The following is a 12158-nucleotide window of genomic DNA, read 5'->3' as shown; positions in this document are numbered from 1 at the left end:
AAACCATCAAGACAAACATTCTGACCAAGTTTCATGAAGATTGAGTCACAAATATGGCCTCTAGAGTGTTCACAAACTTTTCCTTTAAACTGGCCTACTGACCTAGTTTTTTTACCCAACATGACCCGCTTTTCCTTTGATTTAACCATTTGACCCTAAATGACCCAGGGGGCCTCCGTGGCCGAGTGGTTAGAGTCGTTGACTTCAAACCATTTGCCCCTCATCGATGTGGGTTCGAAACCTCATTTGGGGCGTAGAATTCTTCACGTGAGGAAGCCATCCAGCTGGCTTACGGAAGGTCATTGGTTCTACCCGGGTGCCTGCTTGTGATGAAATATGCACGGATGGGCACCTGGGGTCTTCCTCCACCATTAAAAGCTGGAAAGTCGCCATATGACCTAAAATTGTGTCGGTGCGACAATAAACCCAACAAAATAAATAAACTAAATGACCCAGATACAAATTTGGCCTGGAGATCATCAAGACAAATACTCTGACCAAGTTTCATAAAGACTGGGTCACAACTGTGGCCTCTAGTGTGTTCACAAGCTTTTCCTTCGATTTGACCGGGTGACCTTGTTTTGACCCCACATGACCCAGATTCGCACCAGACCTATAGATAATCAAGACAAACATTCTGACTAATTCTAATGAGTTTCAAACTTGAATTGTGGTCTGTAGAGAGTTGACAAAATTTTCCTTTGATTTGGACTACTGACCTAGGTTTTGACCCAAGATGACCCAGTTTCGACTTTGACCTAGAGATAATCAAGTCTAACATTCTGACAAAGTTTCATAAAGATTGGGTCACAAATGTGGCCCCTAGAGTGTTCACAAGCTTTTCCTTTGATCTAGCCTACTGACCTAGTTTTTGACCCCACTAACCCAGTTTCATACTTGACCTAGAGATCATCAAGACAAACATTCTGATCGAGTTACATAAAGATTGGGTCACAAATATGGCCTCTAGTATGTTCACAAGGCTTTCCTTTGATCTGGCATACTGATCCCACATGACCCACTTTCGAACTTGACTTAGAGATCATCACCTACTGACCTAGTTTTTGACCCCACATGACCCAGTTTCAATCTTGACCTAGAAATCATCAAGAATAACATTCTGACCAAGTTTCATAAAGATTGGGTCACAAATATGGCCTCTAGAGTGTTCAAAGCTTTTCCTTTAATCTGGCCTACTGACATAGTTTTTGACCCAACATGAAAACAATTTCAAACTTGACCTAGAGATCATTAAGACTAACATTCTGACCAAGTTTTATAAAGATTGGGTCATAAATATGGCCTCCAGGATGTTTACAAGCTTTTCCTTTTATCTGGCCTACTGATCTAGTTTTTGAACCCACTTGACCCAGTTTCGAACTTGAAACCATCAAGACAAACATTCTGACCAAGTTTCATAAAGATTGGGTCAGAAATGTGGCCTCTAGAGTGTTCACAAGCTTTTCCTTTGATCTGGCCTAGTGACCTAGTTTTTTTACCCAACATGACCTAGTTTCGAACTTGACCTAGAGGTCAACAAGACTAACATTCTGACCAAGTTTCATAAAAATTTGGTCACAAATGTGGCCTCTAGAGTGTTCACAAGGCAAATGTTGACGGATGACGCCGGACGCCGGACAATGACCAGTCACAATAGCTTTCCTTGAGCACTTTGTGCTCTGGTGAGCTAAAATGATGAGTTATTGTCATCACTTGACAGACGTCGGCGTTGGCGTTTCTGGTTAAGTAAATATGTGTTTAGGTCAGCTTTTCTACTTAACTATCAGAGCTATTGCTTTGAAACTTGCAACTCTTAGGTCAGCTTTTCTACTAAACTATCAGAGCTATTGCTTTAAAACTTGGAACTCTTTTTCACCAACAATAGCTGACTCTGTACAGCAAGAAAAATAACTTTAAAGTTTTGTGTTAAGGTCAACTTTTCTCCTTAACGGTCAAATCTAGGCCACCCGGCCAAATGAAAGGAAAAGCTTGTGAACACTCTAGAAGCCACGGTTGTGACTCAATCTTTATGAAACTGGTCAGAATGTTTGTCTTCATGATCTCTAGGTCGAATTGGAAAATGGGTCATGTAGGGTCAGAAAAATCTTGTTAACACTCTGGAGTGTGCAGTTGAAGTTTGAAAGTCAGGAGAATTGGTCAGAATGTTAGTCTTGATGACCTCTACGTCAAGTTCAAATCTGGGTCATGTGGGGTCAAAAACTAGGTCACCAGGTCAAATCAAAGAATAAGCTTGTTTACACCCTAAGGGCACATTTTTATATCGTCAAAAAACTTGGTCAGAATGTTTATTTTGAGTCTTGGATGATTTCGAAATCTTGGTCACGTGGGGTCTAAAAATAGGTCACTAGACCAAATCAAAGAAAGACTTGTAAACTTGCCACGTTTATGCTCCAATCTTCCCGAAACTTTGTCAGAATGTTTTTCTTTTTCATGAAATTTTGACAAGTTCGAATCTAGGTCATGTGGGATAAAAAGAACTAGGTCACTAGGTCAAATCAAAGAAAATGCTTGTTTACACTCAAGAGGCCACGGTTTTTGGTCTAATCTTAATGAAAATGAGTCAAAATATTTGTCTCCATGAAAACGCTAGGTAAACATGTTTACACTGGCTCGGTGTGTTACTCAGGTGAGCGACCTAGGGCCATCATGAAATAAAAAGATGCTCGAAGAGGCGATGTTCTATGAAAAGTACGAAAATAAGACCTGAAGTTGCCGTTTTTTAGCTCACCTGAGCAATGCTCAGGTGAGTTTTTCTGATCGCTCGATGTCCGGCGTCCGTCGTCTGTCGTCTGTCGTCCGTCAACATTTAGCTTGTGTATGCGATAGAGGCTGTATTTTTCAACTGATCTTCATGAATTTTGGTCAGAATGATTACCTTGATGAAATCTAGGCCGAGTTCGAAAATGGGTCATCTCGGATCAAAAACTAGGTCACTAGGTCAAATCAAGGAAAAACCTTGTGTATGCGATAGAGGCTGTAATTTTCAATTGATTTTCATGAAATTTTGTCAGAATGATTACCTTGATGAAATCTAGGCCGAGTTCGAAAATGGGTCATCCGGGGTCAAAAGCTAGGTCACTAGGTCAAATCAAGGAAAAACCTTGTGTATGCGATAGAGGGTATTTTTCATTTTATCTTCATGAATTTTGGTCAGAATAATTACCTTGATGAAATCTAGGCCGAGTTCTAAAATGGGTCATCTGGGATTAAAAACTAGGTCACTAGGTCAAATCAAGGAAAAACCTTGTGTATGCGATAGAGGCTGTATTTTTCAATTGATCTTCATGAAATTTTGTCAGAGTGATTACCTTGATGAAATCTAGGCTAAATTCGAAAATGGGTCACCCGGGGTCAAAAACTAGGTCACCAGGTCAAATCAAGGAAAAACCTTGTGTATGCGATAGAGGCTGTATTTTTCATTTTATCTTCATGAATTTTGGTCAGAATGATTACCTTGATGAAATCTAGGCCGAGTTTGAAAATGGGTTATCTGGGGTTAAACAGTAGGTCACTAGATCAAATCAAATAAAACCCTTATGTATGCGATAGAGGCTGTATTTTTCAACTGATCTTCATGAAATTTTGTCAGAATGATAACCTTGATCAAATTAAAACTAGGTCACTAGGTCAAATCAAGTAAAAACCTTGTGTATGCGGTAGACGCTGTATTTTTCATTTTATCTTCATGAATTTTGGTCAGAGTTATTACCTTGATGAAATCTAGGCCGATTTTGAAAATGGGCTATCTGGGATTAAAAAGTAGGTCACTAGGTCAAATCAAAGAAAACCCTTGTGTATGCGATAGAGGCTGTATTTTTCAACTGATCTTCATGAAATTTTGTCAGAATGATAACCTTGATGAAATCTAGACCAGTTTTGAAAATGGGTCATCTGGGGTCGAAAACTAGGTCACTAGGTCAAATCAAACGTTTTGTATGCGATAAAGGCTGTATTTTTTAATCGAGGTTGAATAAATTTAGTCAGAATGATTGCCTTGATCAAATCTAGGTCAAATTCGAATATAGGTCATTTTAGGTCAAAAACTAGGTCAGTAGGTCAAATTAAAGAAAATGCTTGTTTACACTTAAGAGACCACATTTTTGATCCAATCTTAATGAAAATTGGTCAGAATATTTGTTTCCATGAAATCACTATGTCAAACATGTTTACACTGTTATGGTGTGTTTATCAGGTGAGCGACCTAGGGCCATCTTGGCCCTCTTGTATGAATTTAATATTCCTTTCCAATAGTATCAATAACTCAAAGCATATACTCTGTAATCTGCAGCTTGAACAGGCTTTAATTTCAAGTTAAAACTATTGGATCATCACTAACTTACAGACTCCTTTTAGCTCACGTGAGCAATGCTCATTGTGAGCTATTTTGATCTCGCTGTGTCCGTCGTGCTTCTGGCCGTCCGTTCGTCGTCATCAATGGATTTTGATGAAACTTGGTATTGGTGTTCCTTGGATTGTTCTCTACCAAAGTTGTTAAAATGGTTCCTCTTGGTTGCACACAGGGATGGCCATAGCTAAAAGTAGAAAAATCTTCAAACGACATCTCCTCCTAAATCGATGGTCCGATTTTGAAATAATTTCACACAAATAGTCCTTATGTCACCCTCTACCAAGATTGTTCAAATTATACCGATACGTAAAAAACATAGCCACCAGAGGGCGTGGTCACTTTTCATAATCTCTCTCTCTCTCTCTCTCTCTCTCTCTATATATATATGTAGAGAGAATTTACACGGACTAAATCACAATATACCAGACCAATTACGGCAAAGCGCCTAGCAGTACAAACGAACGCGCACATGGCACAGCAAGTCCACTAATTCAAGAAGATTAGTGATTAGTTTCGATGCTGCTTTATGTACTACACATTTGTACTGGTTCAGCATTTGCATATACACAAGTCTCACAAATCAATAGTGATATTTTAGTCTTTTCAACTGACTTGGACCAGAGAAGCTATATTTTATCTCTACATTGAATATATAGAGATAGTTTGCATTAAGGGATATAATTATATTCAGAACAGTTGACTTTCCCATAAGTGAGATCTGCTAGGATTCAAGTTCGCATTACAAATTATTATATAAGGATTCAAGTTCGCATTGCAAATTATTATATAGTAGAGAATTTACACAAACTAAATCACCACCACAATATACCAGACCAATTACGCCTAGCAGTACAAATGAACACGCACATGCCACAGCAAGTCCACTAACCCAATAGGATTAGTTTCGATGCCGCTTTATATACGAGCTCGAATTGTACTACACATTCGTACGGGTTCAACATTTGCATATATGTATACTCAAATCTCTGTTTTCATGTCTCACAAATCAGTAGTGACATTTTATTCTTTTCAACTGATAGAGACCAGAGAAGCTATATTTTCTGAAAGTTAAGTGGATCTCGAGGATACGTTGAATATATAGAGATAGTTTGCATTAAGGGATATAATTATATTCAGAACAGTTATATATATATAAATTGGAAATTTTAAAAATCTTCTTGTGTAAAACATCTGCTGGCCCAATTTTAAAATAATTTTACACAAATGGTCCTTGTGTGACCCTCTATCAAGATTGTTCAAATTATTTTGATTTGTTTTCTCCCCCGGAGGGCGAGGTCACTTTATCCTATACGTATATAGTGCATGCACACGTGAAAAAACTTCTTGTGCGAAACTGCTGGCCCGACTTTAGAATTATTCTATACAAATTGTCCTTGTGTGACCCTCTACCAAGATTCTTCAAATTATTTTGATTCGTCACAAACAAAAATGGCCGGCAGAGGGCGTGGTCACTTTATATCTTTATATGTATATAGTGGAAACTTAAAAAAAATCTTGTATGTAACTGCTAGCCCGATTTTAAAATAATTTTACTCAAATAGTTCTTGTGTGACCCTCAACCAAGATTGTTCAAATTATTCCGATTCGTCAAAAAACATGGCGTCCCTTTATGTATATAGTAGAAACTTAGTAAATCTTCTTGTATAAAGCTGTTAGATTTTAAATAATTTCACACAAATTGTCCTTGTGTGACATTCTACAAAAATTGTTCAGTTTTTTCTAATTCGTAAAAAAAATGGGGCGTGGCCACTTTCACCGACAATTTCTTAAAACAACATCCCCTACAAAACGACTGAATGGATTTTGATGAAACTTTACACAAATGATCTCTGTGAAGCCCTCTTTTAAAGTTGTTCAGTTGCTTCTGGTTCATTGAACAATGATGTGTCTTCTGTGTATTTACCAGCATAAATGATCCGACTATTAACTCAAGTAGATTTAAGGTATCATCTACAAATTCATCACCAACGTTACAGTATTCTTTAATTATTTGTTGATATTTTGAAGATCCACTGTGAATTTGCAAACCAGTTTACTCGGAATGTGCATATGAAATAGCTCCACTTTTTACAATATTGTTTAATAAATCTCTTGAAAGTGGTACTGTTCCATCAGATTGGTCTGAGGCTTATATAACATCATTTTTTAGAAGCTGAACCATTTCAAACTTCCAATTTCAGACCAGTCTCGCTGACATGTATAGCCTGCAAACTACTAGAACACAATGTGGTCAGTAATATCTTGGATTACTTTGACAAATTAAATATCCTGCACGTTGTCTCAGTGTGGTGAACACTTGTGACAAGTTTCTTTGAAATCCTTCAAGCAGTTCAAGAGTTACAGGGCGGACACGAAAAAAAAAAAAAAAAAAAAAAAACCTGATATGGCCTTTGACCCCTAAGAATGACATTGACCTTGAAGCGAGACATCCAAAACATGCGGTCTGCTCGTCGTCTCGGTGTGGTGAACAATTGTTGTAAGTTTCATTGAAATCCTTCAAGGGGTTCAAGAGTTACAGAGCGGACACGAAATTGCTAACGGACAGACGGACGGACGGCCACCGTGGGTATAACATAATACATCCCTTCGGGCGTATAGAACTGAAAAGAAACTAGGAGGTTGAATAATTCCTCGTGAAATGCCAGTCTGTAGTGGGCTAATGGCGCATATTCGCTCTTGTCCACACAATAAACCCCTATAGTTTTCGGTTTCGACCTGAAAAAGCCGCCACCGCTGGAGTACGCATTTCACACAGTGTGTTCCAGCAGTGAAAAAGTGTAATAAAAGCACTCGTTCTATACATGAACTTGCAAAAAGTGGGGAAAATAGGATCTATTTACTTTTGACCTCTTTCTCTTCTACACCACGGAAGCACATTTCAACCGAATTTTCAAACGCTCCCTTCGTAAGTTGACCACTACTGTTTACTCCACCAAATTCGTAACGGGGCTTATGTTAAATCTATTTCTTATTTTGCTTCAACCAGATGTATATTATTATATACAGTTCCAGAAAAAGGAGGAAAGAACATTTTGATATTAAACGACTTTAACCACAATGAACGCTGTATATATTTACTGTTATGATTTCAACATTGTAAAACATATAGTTGCATATAAAATGGTCTAGACTAACTACTGACATGAATTCAAGACATTTCCAAATGAATATGGTAATACAGGTAAATATTTAAGCGTTATGAAAGAGAAATGAGGCACATTTGTTAGAAATAAACAAATATTTGATACAGAATATTAAAATATTTTTTTTTATAACATGTGTTCAAAAATTAAAAATTTATATATCTGTAGTTTGTGGCAAAAAATAGCATCTCGAGTCAATATAGGCGACATACCTATACTGTTTATTGTTAAAAATGGTTCAATGTTATAACCTATGGTTGTTTAACATGCACAGATGCTTAAAGTTTACAAACAAACTTTTTCTACATTTTGCCCGAGTATTTGTTGTCATCAGCTGTAAAACGTTTAGAGTGACCCGCATTTAAGACTGCGGAGACTTACCAAGTTTTATTTAAAAATGATTTTTCCCCCTTGAAAATTCCTAAGAAGAGATAGCACTTGCTGATTTGTTATGTTTTTTTTATAAACAACCAGAAGACTATAAGACCCATGAGGCAAAATTTACATGCTAATATGGCGTACAATTGGTACATGTACATGAAGTGTTCAATATAGTTACTAAGAGGTTAATATAGGGCTTGGATGTTCCAGCTTGCCATAATGGCACACCTAGTGTCATAATTGCCCGAGGGCTTTAGCTGGTCAAACTGGGCACATCTGAGGAAGCTGGATCTGTCAACTGAGTGTTTAATTACTCCAATATGGATGATGATATTAGACAATAGCTTATGTCAGGGTGTAAGATGACACTCGTGCTGTAAATAACGTATGATGATAAGGCGAAAGTACGATGGTGATAACGCGATAGTACGATAATGAAATTGCGAAATCACGATACAACGATAACGAAAACGCGATAATAAGATAGTACGATGGTGAAAACGCTATAGTATATCGCATTTTCGTCATCGTACTATCGTATTATCGCGTTTTTGTTATCGTAGTTTCGCGTTATCATCATCGTGTTGTCGCGTTTTTATTATCGTAGTTTCGTGATTTCGCGTTTTCATCATCGTACTATCGGGTATTGCGTTTTAGATCAACACATTCAAAGGCGATGGCCCTAACGGAATTCCGTAGTTTACTTAATTTAGTTTTCCATGCTCAGGCCATTGTGACCTTGATCTTTATTGAGTGACAAAAAATAAATAGGAATCTTCTACTCCGTAAGCCCTGTCACACTATGAAGTTTGAAGTTTCTACGTTCTCCAGTTATTGATCGAAAATGGGTTTCCATGTTCTGGCCCCTGTGACCGTGGCATTTAATCAAGTGATTCCTTAATCAATACCGATCATCTACTCTGCATATCCAGTCATCCTACTAAAATTCAACATTCTGGGTCAACTGGTTCTCAAGTTATTGATCGAAAACAGTTTTCATGTCCAGCCACCTGTGACCTGTGACTGCGGAGACTTACCCAGTTTTATTTAAAAATGATTTTTCCCCCTTGAAAATTCCTAAGAAGAGATAGCACTTGCTGATTTGTTATGTTTTTTTTTATAAACAACCAGAAGACTATAAGACCCATGAGGCAAAATTTACATGCTAATATGGCGTACAATTGGTACATGTACATGAAGTGTTCAATAAAGTTCAATATAGTTACTACTAAAATTCAACATTCTGGGTCAACTGGTTCTCAAGTTATTGATCGAAAACAGTTTTCATGTCCAGCCACCTGTGACCTGTGACTGCGGAGACTTACCAAGTTTACATGCTAATATGGCGTACAATTGGTACATGTACATGAAGTGTTCAATATAGTTACTAAGAGGTTAATATAGGGCTTGGATGTTCCATCTTGCCATAATGGCACACCTAGTGTCATAATTGCCCGAGGGCTTTAGCTGGTCAAACTGGGCACATCTGAGGAAGCTGGATCTGTCAACTGAGTGTTTAATTACTCCAATATGGATGATGATATTAGACAATAGCTTATGTCAGGGTGTAAGATGACACTCGTGCTGTAAATAACGTATTACCAACTACATATATGTAGAAGATTTATGTAGTAATTTATATTTTATTTCATAAAACAGAATAAAAATCCAACACCTTGACAGTTCCTCTTTGTTCCTGATAGTATTTTTCTCGATTAAAACAAAAACAACAACAAAAAAACAAGAAAACAAATAAAGTTTTTTTTTCAAAAAACCATAGTGTTACTCAGCAATTGATAAAACAAACCGGAACTAAGCTTTGTCATTTCTTTGAAACGTCATGCCGTTAGTTTCCTCGCGCTTTGTTAAAATACGGTACTATACGAAAAAATTCTGGAAAGAAAGTTGTTTGATTGATTTTATTTTTTACAAGAATTTCTTCAATATGGTATGCAAGAAAAAAATCGATCACTGGCTATAATTGCAGATAGGAATATCTTGCTCTCTGGAAACTGTTTACGCGTTAACTCGGCAGAAGCCTCGTTACCGCTTAAACAACTACCCTCGAGTCAGATATTCCCATCTGCACCTGCTACTAGTGACAAAATCTTATAGTCAAAACATTCAATAAGTACATATACAAAAGGAACATGATTCATGGAAAATTTGTGCAAAAATAATGCACAATGACATTGTGTCATATCATGTAGCAAACAATGTGGAACAATAATTTGAAGTTTGAATCAAGAAGGTGGGATAGAGCAGAAGTGCATCACAACTTTAACCTGAAATTCTATTAAAATAGGGGCATAGCTCATAGCATATGACCTATTGGAACGACTGTTACAAGTTTGAATAAAATCCATTTTGTAACATTAGAGATATAGTAAAAGAGCGTCGAAATTGAAATTCTAAGTAAAAAGGGGACATAACTCACTAAATATTTATGCCAGAATTATGGACATTTGTCAAATGATGAGGACAATAATGTGGAAGAAATATTTAAGCTTGAATCAAGTTCATTAAGTAATAACAAAGATAAAGTGAAAGTGCACCAACATTGACCTGAAATTCTAAGTAAAAAAAGGACTTTATGAAATACTGAAGCCAGAGCTATATCCTTTGTGTCATAGGATGTGGGTGATGATATGCTACAACTATTTTGAGTTTGAATCAAATCCGTTTTGTTATAATAGATATACAGTGAAAGTGCACCAAAACATTAACCTGAAATTTCTATGTATAAAGGGGACATAATTCATGAAGTATTGGTGTCTATATGATGTGAGTGATGATGTCAAACAATTGTTTTACATTTGAATCAAATCCATTCTGTAATAACAGAAATATTGTGAGAATCAATTAGAATTTATAAAAAATATAAGTAAAAGGGGGCGTAATTCATGAAAAATTGGTGCCAGATTTATGGACCTTGTGTCATATAAAATAGGTGATGATGTGGAACAACTATAATATTAAGTTTGAATCAAATCCATTTAGTAATGACTAAGATAGAGTGAAAATGCACCAAAACTTACACCTGAAAGTCTAAGAAAAAAAGAGAGAATAATTTGTAAAATATTGGTGTAAGAGTAATGACCTTTGTGCCAGATGATGTGTGTGATGATGAGGAATAAATATTTTAAGTCTGAAGCAAATCCATCAAGTAATTACAGGGATAAAGAGAAAAAAGAGAAAGTGCATAAAAATTTTAACCAACGCCGACGCCGACGCCAGGGTGAGTAGGATAGCTCTCCATATACTTCGTATATCGAGCTGAAAAAATCAACAAAATATTAGCATGAACAATTGGGTGTTAATATTTTAAAAAAAGTACTTGATATAACATTTAATTTACTTAATAGTTTAACATATGGGTATCAGCTGCTGCACAAACCTTTATTCTTTTGATAAAAGAAAAGAGATCGTACAATCGCCCTCCGATGCCAATGCGCATAGAAGAATAGTACGATGTTGATAACGCGATAGTACGATGATGATAAGGCGAAAGTACGATGGTGATAACGCGATAGTACGATAATGAAATTGCGAAATCACGATACAACGATAACGAAAACGCGATAATAAGATAGTACGATGGTGAAAACGCTATAGTATATCGCATTTTCATCATCGTACTATCGTATTATCGCGTTTTTGTTATCGTAGTTTCGCGTTATCACCATCGTGTTGTCGCGTTTTCATTATCGTAGTTTCGTGATTTCGCGTTTTCATCATCGTACTATCGGGTATTGCGTTTTAGATCAACACATTCAAAGGCGATGGCCCTAACGGAATTCCGTAGTTTACTTAATTTAGTTTTCCATGCTCAGGCCATTGTGACCTTGATCTTTAATTGGGTGACAAAAAATAAATAGGAATCTTCTACTCCGTAAGCCCTGTCACACTATGAAGTTTGAAGTTTCTACGTTCTCCAGTTATTGATCGAAAATGGGTTTCCATGTTCTGGCCCCTGTGACCGTGGCATTTAATTAAGTGATTCCTTAATCAATACCGATCATCTACTCTGCATATCCAGTCATCCTACTAAAATTCAACATTCTGGGTCAACTGGTTCTCAAGTTATTGATCGAAAACAGTTTTCATGTCCAGCCACCTGTGACCTGTGACCTTTGACGGAGTGACGCCAAAAACAAAAGTAGTAATCTACTTTTTAAGTCCTATCACTCTATGAAGTTTGGAGGTTCTAGGTCAAATAGTTCTCCAGTTAATGATCGGAAACA

Source organism: Mercenaria mercenaria, chromosome 14 (genome assembly GCF_021730395.1).
Source record: "Mercenaria mercenaria strain notata chromosome 14, MADL_Memer_1, whole genome shotgun sequence".
NCBI lineage: Eukaryota > Metazoa > Mollusca > Bivalvia > Venerida > Veneridae > Mercenaria > Mercenaria mercenaria.
This window is presented reverse-complemented; position numbering follows the sequence as displayed.